The following is a 12,450-nucleotide window of genomic DNA, read 5'->3' as shown; positions in this document are numbered from 1 at the left end:
TATTTGCTTTCTCTATGGGGGATACGAGGCTACAGATTGGTGCTTTGCGATGAAGAACAGACATAAATCTTAAAAACCCTTGGTTGTTTGTGGCGGTCGGAGTGGACTGGGGTGGGGCCCAGCTTACAGCTGAGTGGTCCCTTGCTTTGGCAGTGCTGTATGGAGCCGGATGGTGACCACCATTGAAAATGTTGTCTTGGGGTGGCCTAGTGATTAGCATGTTTGCCTCACATGAACTCAAGGACTCTGGTTCGATCCTGGCCCCGGGTCACTGTGTGGAGTTTGCACATTCGCCCCATGTCTGCGTGGATTTCACCCCCACAACCCAAAGATGCGCAGGGAAGCTGGATTGGCCGTGCTAAATTGCCCCTTAATTGGAAAAAAATAATTGGATACTCAATTTATAAAGAAACAAAAAAAGAAAATGTTGTCTTGGTTGGAAATCTTGTCTCTGCACTACAGATAGTCAGTGCTCACTTTGAAGAATTGCAGCGTACCTTTGGGAGAGGGGTGGAGGCATATGAGAGAGGTCTAACACTCGAAAGAGCCCTTTCCCTCGTGAGGGCCCGCCTTTGTATTATTGAGACCCTACTGCAAGGTGTTGTCGTTTATCCTGATGGGTTTGAGAGTTAGGGGCTGGGCAAGGTGTGTTTGTGGGCTTAGTCCTTGGCGTGGCAGGAGGAGAGTTCCCAATGAAGTTTGAAATTGGCCGCTATGTTTTGATCATCTTGATTTGTAGGCTGGGTGCATCAGATTTGATGGAGCACAGCATATCTAATCTTAGCTGATGGTTGGCCCTATACTGTCCTATTCGCGATGTTTGCTGCGAGGGGTTGGAAGTGGCTAAGCGGGCAGTCGTCCCTCCCTTGGCCGAGGCTGTGGACCACCAGGAAGGAGAGGTGGAAGTGATGGCGTCTTGTGCTTTGGTTGGTGGAATCCTTGAGATCCTGAAGAGTGCTCGCTGATCCTGGCTTATCCTTTACCTTCTTGTGCAATGTGGATGGTGTCTTTATCCTGCAATTCTTCTATAATCCTGGATGTTACTCCCTTGTGATTATCTGTTATTTATTTAATGTCCTTTCTCCTGCTTAGGAGTACAAGATGGAACACGAGGGCTGGTGTTTTCAATTATCCTGTTCTAGCAAAATCATGTTAAGTCAGTCATGGAGTGTGATATGTGTACAGCTTTACTTTTCTGATATAACACCTGTGGCTGTGGAAAGGAGTATTTTGTTTTTATCACCACCATTTTATTTATAAGAAAGATGAGTAGAACAGAGTGAAAAGTGGATGGTTGGGGGTTGGTAGGGCGAGTTCAGCCCTCACCGAGATTGAGGATAGCCCTTCAGTTAGAGCTAATCCATGTTGGGTTTTGTTGGGGGGGTGGGATTTATATTTTCTTCTTGAATTTAGGGTAGTTGAATTTCAGAATCCGTTCCTTTATCCTTCGATGTTACCAGACAGATTTTGTATCGTGGAGTGGGGAACGGAGTTCCTTTTTACTCCGGAGATTGAGCCTTCTTTCACTTGGATCTCTGTGGCCTTTTTTGAGTTATTAAAACAAGATGATATAATAATGCAATATTCAGAGGTAAGATTGGCTAATTGTGGAGGAGAGGGATTGCTCTTGGTACCCTCTCTGTGATGACGGTCATTTTGAGCATCTCTCCCCATTTGGGGGGGGGGAATCTTCTGTCTCTCTTCATCAGAGTGAGCAGGATGCCGTTTCTAATCCCGGTCTGGTGGTTTGGGGGGAGGTTCCCCATGGTTGTGCAGGGGAGGAGGGAATCAGCACTCTCTCCCAGGGTGCCCAATTGTTGGGGGACGGGACGGTCTTCCCAGACTGGGGTCCATCTCAGCTGGAGCGATGATCCTTTTCTTCTTACCATTTGTGGGGACGGTGAATTGCTCCAGATGGGATGGGTTTGCTGGGGCACAGGTTTTGGGGTATGCTGGAGGCCCCGAGAGTGTGTATATTCCTGTGCGCTGGGCTAGGCCAGGTCCAGCGCTGTGGCTAGTAAGTCACCTGTTACCTCTAGGGGTTTAGGGTGTCCCTTCGAGGGTGCTTGTTGGGGGCATTCTAGACAATTAGGTTTCACTTCCTTGGTGCACAGGGGTCTAGAGATGAGGCAAGTTCTGCTTGGTGGATATTCTGTTGTTCCCCCGAGGGGTGGTTGATTGAGGAACCTGTCCTCTTCACTTCATTTGTGGTTGCTCAGCGTGTAACGGGGAAATATAGAGCCTGGGCTGGGTCCTGATCCCCCGTTATCCTGTGGGTTAGTTCTGGCAGTTCTCAATTTTCCTTCCCTTTTTCTTCTTCCTTTCTTGGAAGGCTCTGAAGTTTGATCATAATCCAAACAGGTTGCTGCCAATCGTCTCTGCGTTGTGTGGTACATATGTAACTCCCCTTAGATCTGGGTTTTTTTGCACTTTTTTCTTTATTTTTGTAACGGTGAATGTAAAAAGAATAAGTGTTCGAGTCCTGCGTGGGTGCTGCCGGGTCTACTATCCGAGAAGAGGCTGTGGTGGGTCGTTGGTGTCTTTGACGAATGGAGATGCAAGTTGGTGCACAACAGAACATGGCGCGGAAATTGATTCTGATTCCTCACAGTAATGCCAAGTTCCAAGTCACATTTTATTATTCTTTCATGGGGTAAGAGTATTGCTGGAAGGTTTGCTGCCCACCCCCAACTGTCTTTGAGAAGGTTGTGGTGAGCCACCATCTTTAACCGCTGCAGTCCATCAAGTGTAGGTGCACTCAGCGTTGTTCAGAAGCAAGTTGCAGGATTTTGGCTCAGCAACAGTGAAGGAACAGAAATATAGTTCCAGGTCAGGATAATGTGTGCTTAGAAGTGGGTTTGTGTTGAGCCAATCTTGCTGGAACAATAGATTACTTGTGGACCAGGAGAAAAATTCTTATATTTGGCTCTAATCCTGTGACTTTGCTCAGGAATGGCAAAATTCTACACTCTGGGCATCTAAAAATTAGACCAGTGGAGATTCAAGATAACAAAACGGGATTGGATTTTAAAAAAAAGTTTTAATGTATTTTATTACAAACATGTATCAAAACAGGTTACAGCAAATAAACACCCCGGGAAACATACTTCCCAACAATCAACTATACAGTCTGTACAGCTTTTCCCCCATTTTCAACCCCCCCACCACCATCCCGACGAACAGCTCCTCAAACACGGTCACAAACATCCCCCATCTTTTCTCAAACCCCCCTGCAGAGCCCCTTAACTCATACTTTATCTTCTGTAACAGCAGGAAGTCGTACAGGTCATCCAACCAAGCCGCTACCCCCAGTGGCGATGCCGACCGCCACTCCAGTAAGATTCACCGTCGTGCAATCAGAGGGGCGAAGGCCAAGACATCGGCCTTCCTCCTCTCCATGAGCTCTGGCTTCTCTGAAACCCGAAACATAGCCACCGAAGGGTCAGGGGTCCACCTCCTCCTCCACTATCCTGGCTAAAACCGTGAACACTCCTGCTCAAAATCGTCCAATTTTTCGCAACCCCAAAACATGTGCACGTGATTCGCTGGCCTTCGCCCACACCTCCCACACATCTGCTACCCCCTGAAAGAACCCACTCATTCTCGCCCGAGTCATATGCACCCTGTGCACCACTTAAACTGTATCAGGCTCATCCTTGCAGACGAAGAGGTTCTGTTTACCCTACGCAGTGCCTCACTCCATACTCCCCAAATGATCTCCGCTTCCAACTCTGCTTCCCCTTTCTCCTTGATCTTCACCACCCGCTCATCTCCCTGCTCCCCCAGCCACTTGTATATATCCCTAATTCTTCCTTCCCCTTCCACATCCAGAAGCAGCAGTTGCTCCAGCAGAGTGTATCCCAGCAACCTAGGGAACCCCCTCCAGACCATTCGTGCAAAGTCCCGAACCTGCAGATACCCGAACTCACTCCCCCTCGGCAGCTCTACCCTCTCCCTAAGCTCCTCCAGACTGGCGAACCCTACCTCCAAAGACAGATCCCTCACCTTGACCAGCCCCACTTCCCTCCACCTCCTATATACACTATCCATCCCTCCCAGTTCAAACCCATGATTCTCACAGAGTGGCGTTAGCACTGACATCCCTTCCACCCTAAAATGCCTCAACTGATTCCATATCTTCACCGTTGATTCCACCACCGGGCTCTCTGAATACCTACTCAGAGCCATTGGCAACGCTGCCGTCACCATACCCCTCAAACAAGACAAATTACAAGATTCCTCCTCCATCCTAACCCACCCTACCCCTTCTCCTTCCCACCATCGCCGCACCTTCACCACATTTGCCCCCCAATAATATTGAAGCAAGTTCGGGAATGCCAACGCACCCTGCTGCCTCTGTAGCAGGGTCCTCCCCACCCTCGGCACCTTCCCCGCCCATACAAAGTCCGAAATGATCGTGTCCACTTTCCGAAAGAAGGCCTTTGGTATAAAGATCAGGAGACCCTGAAAGATAAACAAGAACTTCGGCAGAATATTCTTTTTCACCACTTGGACCCCCCCCCCCCCCCGGCCAATGTTAAGTGCAGTGTATCCCACCTCTTAAGATCCTTCCTGGACTCCTCTACCAGCTTCGTTAAGTTCCACTTATGGCACCCCGTCCATTCCCTCGCTACCTAAATCCATCCCTAAACCTATCCCTCTCTACCGTAAATGGCATCCCCCCTAAATTAGCCCGCTGTCCCAGCTCATTCACCGGGAATATCTCACTTTGACCTACATTCAGTTTGTACCCAGAGAACCCGCCAAACCTCCCCAGCAGGTCCATAATCCTACCCGCACTCTCCAACGGATCAGAAACATACAACAAGAGGTAATCGGCATAGAGCGACACCTGATTCTCTCTCTGTCCCCTCATAATCCCCCACCACTCTGCCGACCCCCTGAGAGCCTTTACCAATGGCTCAATGGCAAGCGCAAACAGCAATGGCGATAGCTGGCATCCCTGCCTTGTATCCTTGTGCAAGTCAAAGCTTCGTGAACTCATATCATTCGTCCCCATCCTCTCCCTTGGTGCCACATACAGCAACCGCACCCATGCGGCCCAAACCCAAACCTTCCCAAAACCTCGAACAAGTAACACCACTCCACCCATTCAAATGCCTTCTCTGCGTGCACGACACCACCATCTCTGGTACCAGAGCCCTCGACGGATTCATCACTGCATTCAACAGCCGTCTTATATTACTCGCAAACTGCTTGCCCTTCACAAAGCCCGTTTGATCTTTGGCAACCATCCCTGGGACACAATACTCCCCACCAACAACTTAGCCAATACTTTCATATCAGTGTTCAATAGTGATATGGGCCTATACGACCCACATTCCACCGGGTCCTTCCCCTTTTTCGGGATTAGTGTGATTACTGCCATCGTCTCCAGCAACTGTCCCTTCTCCAGTGCTTCATTAAACACCCCCAACAGATGTGGTGCCAGGTCCGTCGCAAATTCCGCCGGGTGCCCATCCGGTCCAGGGGTCTTCCCTAACTTCATACCCCGGATACTGTCCAGCACCTGCCTCAGCCCCTGGGGCTGCTCCAACGCCTGCCTCTTTGCTTCCTCCACCTGGAAAAATTCCAGCTCGTCCAGAAACCGGCCCATGTCCCCCTCCTCTCCCCCTGGGTCTGCCTCATAAAGGGATTGGATAAATTGACTGAAGGATTGAAGCAGCAGGTACTGGTTAGATGTATAAGACAGGTGAAAGATGGACAAATTGTGAAGTGGTAGTCTCCATGGATTGGTGCAATGGGATTTCCACTTCGGGCTATCAACATTAGAGTTTAGTTCAGAGATACTCATTGTCAATTGGCCAAATTTACAGTCACAACTAAAGTAAGGAGGACGTGTCTATCAGAGGTGGCACACAAGAACTACATATTTTGTCATACTAATTTTGTACTCAGCAGAAGAATGACAACTAAATTTTAAAAAGACAAGTGTGAGTACTGCACATAGGAAGACAACACAAGGATATATATCATAAACAATGTCGAGATTGCCAAGGCTGAAGTTGAGATATCCAAGTTTCAGCACACTCAATGCTCAACATGTTGAACTGCTGCACGCCAGCAATCAATGCAAATAGATAATTCAATTATACTAAAACAATAGAATTATGTTTCACCAGTAGTGCTCTAGTCAAATAAAGTCTATTACGGGACAAGAATCCAAAATCTGGAGGCAGCCCCAAGAAGATCTGCATGGACTATAATCCCTCTGGATTATAAGTATCAGATGACTGTGTTATGAAGAAACAGACTAAGTTCAGCAAGTGCAGCCTTGAAAGGAGGTGATAAGAGGTAAGAGTATGCAAGATTAGTGTGTACGGGAACATTAAAATACTGCTTCAAACAAAAGCCTGACTGTCGGACAAGGTGGCAGTTGGTAAAATGGGTAACAAATTTACTAACACTATCAATAGGTTTTCACACACACACACACACCAGCTATAAAAGGGACATCTGGGTTAATAGAAGATGTGGGGTGGGTTGGATATTCTAGGTGAATAAGCTATGATCAGTTGCTTGATTTCTTTAATCATCATGCTGTTCAAAACAGTTTTGAACGTCCACTTTCAATCTTCATTTATTTTTTATGATACACAGGCTATCAGAAAGAGCCAGAGAGATAAAAGAAAAGATGTATTCATGTGCTTTATTGATTATACTGAAAGGTACTACGGTGAAACATGAACTGATAAGCATGTGAGAGTCTCTTCCGACTTTGGTGGCACAGATCTTAGAGAAGAAATCTTTATTGGGGACAAACCACAGCCGAAAGCAGAGAACAATCTAAGCAAGTAGATTGGGGCGGCACGGTAGCACAGTGGTTAGCACTGTTGCTTCACAGCTCCAGGGTCCCAGGTTCAATTCCCGGCTTGGGTCACTGTCTGTGCAGTCTGTACGTTCTCCCTATGTCTGTGTGGGTTTCCTCCGGGTGCTTCAGTTTCCTCCCACAGTCCAAAGATGTGCAGGTTTGGTGGATTGGCCATGTTAAATTGCCCCCGAGTGTCCAAAAAAGGTTCGGTGGGATTACTGGGTTACAGGGGTTTAGGTGGGGTGCTCTTTCCAACAGTCGGTGCTCTTTCCAACAGTCGGTGCAGACACGATAGGCCCAATGGCCTTCTTCTGCACTGCAAATTCTATGATTCTATGATTTGGGGAAGATTAAAAGGGGTCAGACAAGGGTGTGTTTTCTCCCCAGTACTCCGTTTCTATGGTAAAAATATTCTTCTTTAAAAATAATTTAGAGTACCCAATTATTTTTTGTCCAATTAAAGAGCAATGTTGTGTAGCCAATCCACCTAATCTGCACATCTTTGGGTTGTGGGGATGAAACCCACGCAGACACGGGGAGAATGTGCAAACTCCACATGGACAGTGACCCGGGGATGGGATCGAACCCGGTTCCTCAGCGGCATAGGCAGCAGTGCTAACCACTGGGTCACCCCATATGGTAAAAATATTCTGCGATTGAAGACCTTCCTGGATTAGTAGTTGGAGGTTACAACATTGATAAGATTTGGTATGCCAATAACATCATTCTTATTGCTGATTCAACAAGAGAAACTGAAAAATATTTTGGATATAGTATCACAGAAAAATACAGTGCAGAAAAGGTCCACGGCCCATCGTGTCTGCAGAACCAATTAAAGGCATCTGATCTGCCAATCTTAATCCCATTTGCCAACACTTGGCCCATAGCTACGAATGTCAAGTCGTGCCAAGTACTCATCTGGGTACTTTTTGAAGGATGAGAGGAATTCTGCCTCTACCACCCTCCCAGGCAGTGTGTTCCAGACTGTCATCACCCTCTGGGTAAAAAGGGTTTTCCTCATATCCCCCCTGAACCTCATACCCTCACCTTGAACTCACGCCCCCTCGTAACTGACCTTTCAACTAAGTGGGATAGCTGTTCCCTATCCATGCCCCTCAATCTTGTACACCTCGATGAGGTCACCCCTGTCTTCTCTGCTCCAGCGAAAACAACCCAAGCCGATCCAACCTCTCTTCATAACTAAAATGTTCCATCCCAGGAAACATCCTGGTGAATCATCACTGCAACATCTCCAGTGCAATCGCATGCTTCCTGTAATGTGGCAACCAGAACTGCACACAGTACTCCAGCTGTGGCCTCACCAATGTTCTACATAACCCCAACATGACTTCCGTGCTTTTCTAATCTATGCTACGATTGATAAAGGCAAGTGTAGCATATACCTTTTTCACTACCCTATTAACCTTCCCTTCTGCCTCCAGAGATCTATTTGTAAACACGCCACGGTCTCCTTGTTCCTCAGGACCTCCAGTATTGGATTGGATTGGATTTGTTTATTGTCACGTGTACCAAGGTACAGTGAAAAGTATTTTTCTGCGAGCGGCTCAACAGATCATTAAGTACATGGGAAGAAAAGAAAATACATAATAGGGCAACACAAGGTATACAATGTAACTACATAAGCACTGGCATCGGATGGAGCATACAGGATGTACTGTTAATGAGGTCAGTCCATAAGAGGGTCATTTAGGAGTCTGGTAACGGCGGGGAAGCTGTTTTTGAGTCTGTTCGTGCGTGTTCTCAGACTTCTGTATCTCCTGGCCGATGGAAGAAGTTGGAAGAGTGAGTAAGCCGGGTGGGAGGGGTCTTTGATTATGCTGCCCGCTTTCCCCAGTATGGTGCCATTAATTGAATATCTCCTTGTCAAATTGCTCCTTCCAAAGTGTAACACCTCACTTTTCAGGATTAAATTCCATCTGCCAATTTTCTGCCCATTTGATCATCCAATAATTAACTAATCATAATCCCGTCTACATCTTCCTGGAACCCAAGGCTCTCAACCTCACTGTTAACCTCCCAGCCTATCTTTGTGTCATCTGCAAACTTACTGATCCTACCCCCCACATAGTCATCCAAGTTATTTATATAAATGACAAATAATAGGGGACCCAGCGCAGATCTCTGCGGCACACCACTGGACACTGGCTTCCAGTCACTAAAGCAGCTGTCATCACCCTCTGTTTCCTACAGCTCAGCCAACTTTGAATCCACCTTATCAAGTTCCCCTGTATCCCATGTGCATTTGCCTTCTTTAGAAGTCACCCATGTGGGACCTTGTTAAATGCTTTGTTGAAATCCATGTAAATTATATCAACTGCACTACCCTCATGCACACAGTCACATGCTCAAAAAATTCAATCTAATTTATTAGACATGATCTCCCATCTGACAAAGCCATGCTGACTATTCAAAGAACAAAAACAATACAGCACAGGAACAGGTCCTTCAGCCCTCCAAGGCTGCGTCAATCATGAGTCCTATCTGGAACAACCGCCTGAATCCTTCTATACCCCGTCTGTTCATGTGCCGATCCAGATAAATCTTAAAGATCGCTAACATATCTGCCTCAACCACCTCACTTGGCAGTGCATTCCAGGCCACCACCACCCTCTGTGTAAAAAAAGACTTCCCCGCACATCTCCATTGAACCTTTCCCCCCTCACCTTGAACTTGCGCCCCCCTTGTAATTGTCATTTCCGTCCTGGGAAAAAGCCTCCAACTAGCTATCTATACCCCTAATAATTTTATAAACGTCTATCAGGTCGCCCTTCAGCCGCTGTCTCTCGAGGGAGAATAATCCCAGTTTATTCAATCTCTCCTCATAGATAATAACCTCCATACCAGGCAATATCCTGGTAAACCTTTTCTGTACTCTCTCCAAAACTTCCACATCCTTCTGGTAGTGCGGTGACGAGAATTGGACAGTTTTCCAAATGTGGCCTAACCAACGTTCTATATAATTGTAACATAAGTTTCAAGCTTTTATACTAGATACCCCGTCCTCTGAAGGCACACATGCCATATGCTTTCTTTACCACCATTTCCGCCTGTGCTGCCACTTTTAAGGATCTGTGGATTTGCACGCCCAGATCTCTGTCTCTATGCTCCTAATGGTTCTGCCATTTATTTTATAGCTCCCACCGGAATAGGATCTACCAAAATGTATCACCTCACATTTGTCCGGGTTAAATTCCATCTGCCATTTCTCTGGCCAATTTTGCAGCCTATCTATATCCTGTTGTATTCTCTGATAATCTTCATCACTATCCGCAACTCCTGCTATCTTAGTATAATCTGCAAACTTGCCAATCAGACCCGCTACGTTTTCTTCCAAGTCATTTATATATATTACAAAGAGCAGAGGCCCCAGAACATATCCCTGCAGAACACCATTAGTTACAGACCTCCATTCGGAAAAACACCCTCTGTCTTCTATGGCCAAGCCTGTTCTGGACCATCCAGCTGGTTCACCCCTGACCCCATGTGATCTAATCTTTTGCACCAGCCTGCCACAAGGGACCTTATCAAATGTTTTATTAAAGTCCATGCAGACAAACATCCACAGCCCTTCCCTCGTTCATCATTTTTGTCAACTCCTCAAAAAATTCAATCAAATTAGTCAGACATGACCTCCCTGGAACAAAACCATGCTGTCTGTTGCTAATAAGAAGTCTTACAACACCAGGTTAAAGTCCAACAGGTTTGTTTCAAATCACTAGCTTTCGGGACACTGCTCCTTCCTCAGATGAATGAAGAGGTATGTTCCAGAAACATGTATAGACAAAGTCAAAGATGCAAAACGATACTTTGAATGCGAGCATTTGCAGGTAATTAAGTCTTTACAGATCCAGAGATAGGGGTAACCCAGGTTAAAGAGGTGTGTGTGAATTGTCTCAAGCCAGGACAGTTAGAGCATAGAACATTACAGCGCAATACAGGCCCTTCGGCCCTCGATGTTGCGCCGACCTGTGAAACCACTCTAAACACCATCTACACTATTCCCTTATTGTCCATATGTCTATCCAATGACCATTTGAATGTCCTCAGTGTTGGCGAGTCCACTACTGTTGCAGGCAGGGCATTCCATGCCCTTACTACTCTGAGTAAAGTACCTACCTCTGACATCTGTCTTATATCTATCTCCCCTCAATTTAAAGGTATGTCCCCTCGTGCAAGACATCGCCATCCGAGGAAAAAGGCTCTCACTGTCCACCCTATCCAATCCTCTGATCTTCTTGTATGCCTCAATTAAGTCACCTCTTAACCTTCTCTCTTAACGAAAACACCTTCTTCTCTCTCAGCCTCAAGTCCCTCAGCCTTTCCTCATAAGATCTTCCCTCCATACCAGGCAACATTCTGGTAAATCTCCTCTGCGCCCTTTCCAATGCTTCCACATCCTTCCTATAATGTGGCGACCAGAATTGCACGCAATACTCCAAATGCGGCCGCACCAGAGCGTTGTATAGCTGCAACATGACCTCCTGGCTCCTAAATTCAATCCCTCTACCAATAAAAGCTAACACGCCGTACGCCTTCTTAACAACCCTCTCAACCTGGGTGGCAACTTTCAGTGATCTATGTACATGGACACCGAGATCTCTCTGCTCATCCACATTGCCAAGAATCTTACCATTGACTTCCGGGTGCGGCGAAGACCAGCTAAGTCGCACGTTTCGGCAGCTCCCGGTGGAAAGGACTTTTGGGCTCTTAATAGGAGCCCCAACGGCAATTTTAACGGCTAAAAACACTGTGCGATAAACCAGAAGGGAATCCCCCCTGGACACGGATGGAAAAAGGAGAGGAAAGTGGCCGGATTGCGGTGGATCCTCTAGAGCAGCGGCCAGGAAGGCAGGCACAAAGCAAGATGGCGGCGGAAGGAGGCAGTTTAATATGGGGCCCTGACCAACAAGAGTTCCTGCGGCGTTGCGTGGAAGAACTTAAAAAGAAGATGAAGAAGGAGCAAAAGACCCAGGAGCAGGAGCTTCGGGTCGTGAAGGCAAAGGCTGCTGAGAATGAGGACGACATACAGGGCCTGGTGGTGAAGACAGAGATGCACGAGGCACAACACAAAAGGTGTGTGGAAAGGCTGGAGGTGCTGGAGAATCATGCGAGGAGGAAGAATTTAAGGATTCTTGGTCTTCCCGAAGGTGCAGAAGGGGCGGACGTCGGGGCATACGTGAGCACGATGCTGCACTCATTAATGGGATCGGAGGCCCCGACGGGCCCGTTGGAGGTGGAGGGAGCCTATCGAGTTATGGCGCGAAGACCGAGGGCTGGAGAAATTCCTCGAGCCATAGTGGTGAGATTTCACCGATATAAGGACAGAGAGATGGTCCTCAGATGGGCAAAGAAAACTCGGAGCAGTAGGTGGGAGAACGCGGTGATCCGCGTATATCAAGATTGGAGTGCGGAGGTGGCGAGAAGGAGGGCAAGCTTTAATCGGGCCAAGGCGGTGCTGCACAAAAGGAAGGTTAAATTTGGAATGCTGCAGCCGGCAAGACTGTGGGTCACACATCAAGAGAAACACCACTACTTTGAAACGGCAGAAGAGGCGTGGACATTTATTGTCGAGGAGAAACTGGAATAAGCGGGCTTGA

At 47.2% G+C, this 12,450-nt stretch overlaps 1 protein-coding gene across 1 annotated transcript in view; it reads right to left on the bottom strand.

The window, feature by feature from the left end:
* Positions 1-12,450, bottom strand: part of rlf (RLF zinc finger) — a 134,383-nt gene that overhangs the window by 97,294 nt on the left and 24,639 nt on the right. The window lies entirely within an intron of this gene.

Source organism: Scyliorhinus torazame, chromosome 1 (genome assembly GCF_047496885.1).
Source record: "Scyliorhinus torazame isolate Kashiwa2021f chromosome 1, sScyTor2.1, whole genome shotgun sequence".
Lineage (NCBI taxonomy): Eukaryota > Metazoa > Chordata > Chondrichthyes > Carcharhiniformes > Scyliorhinidae > Scyliorhinus > Scyliorhinus torazame.
This window is presented reverse-complemented; position numbering and strand designations above follow the sequence as displayed.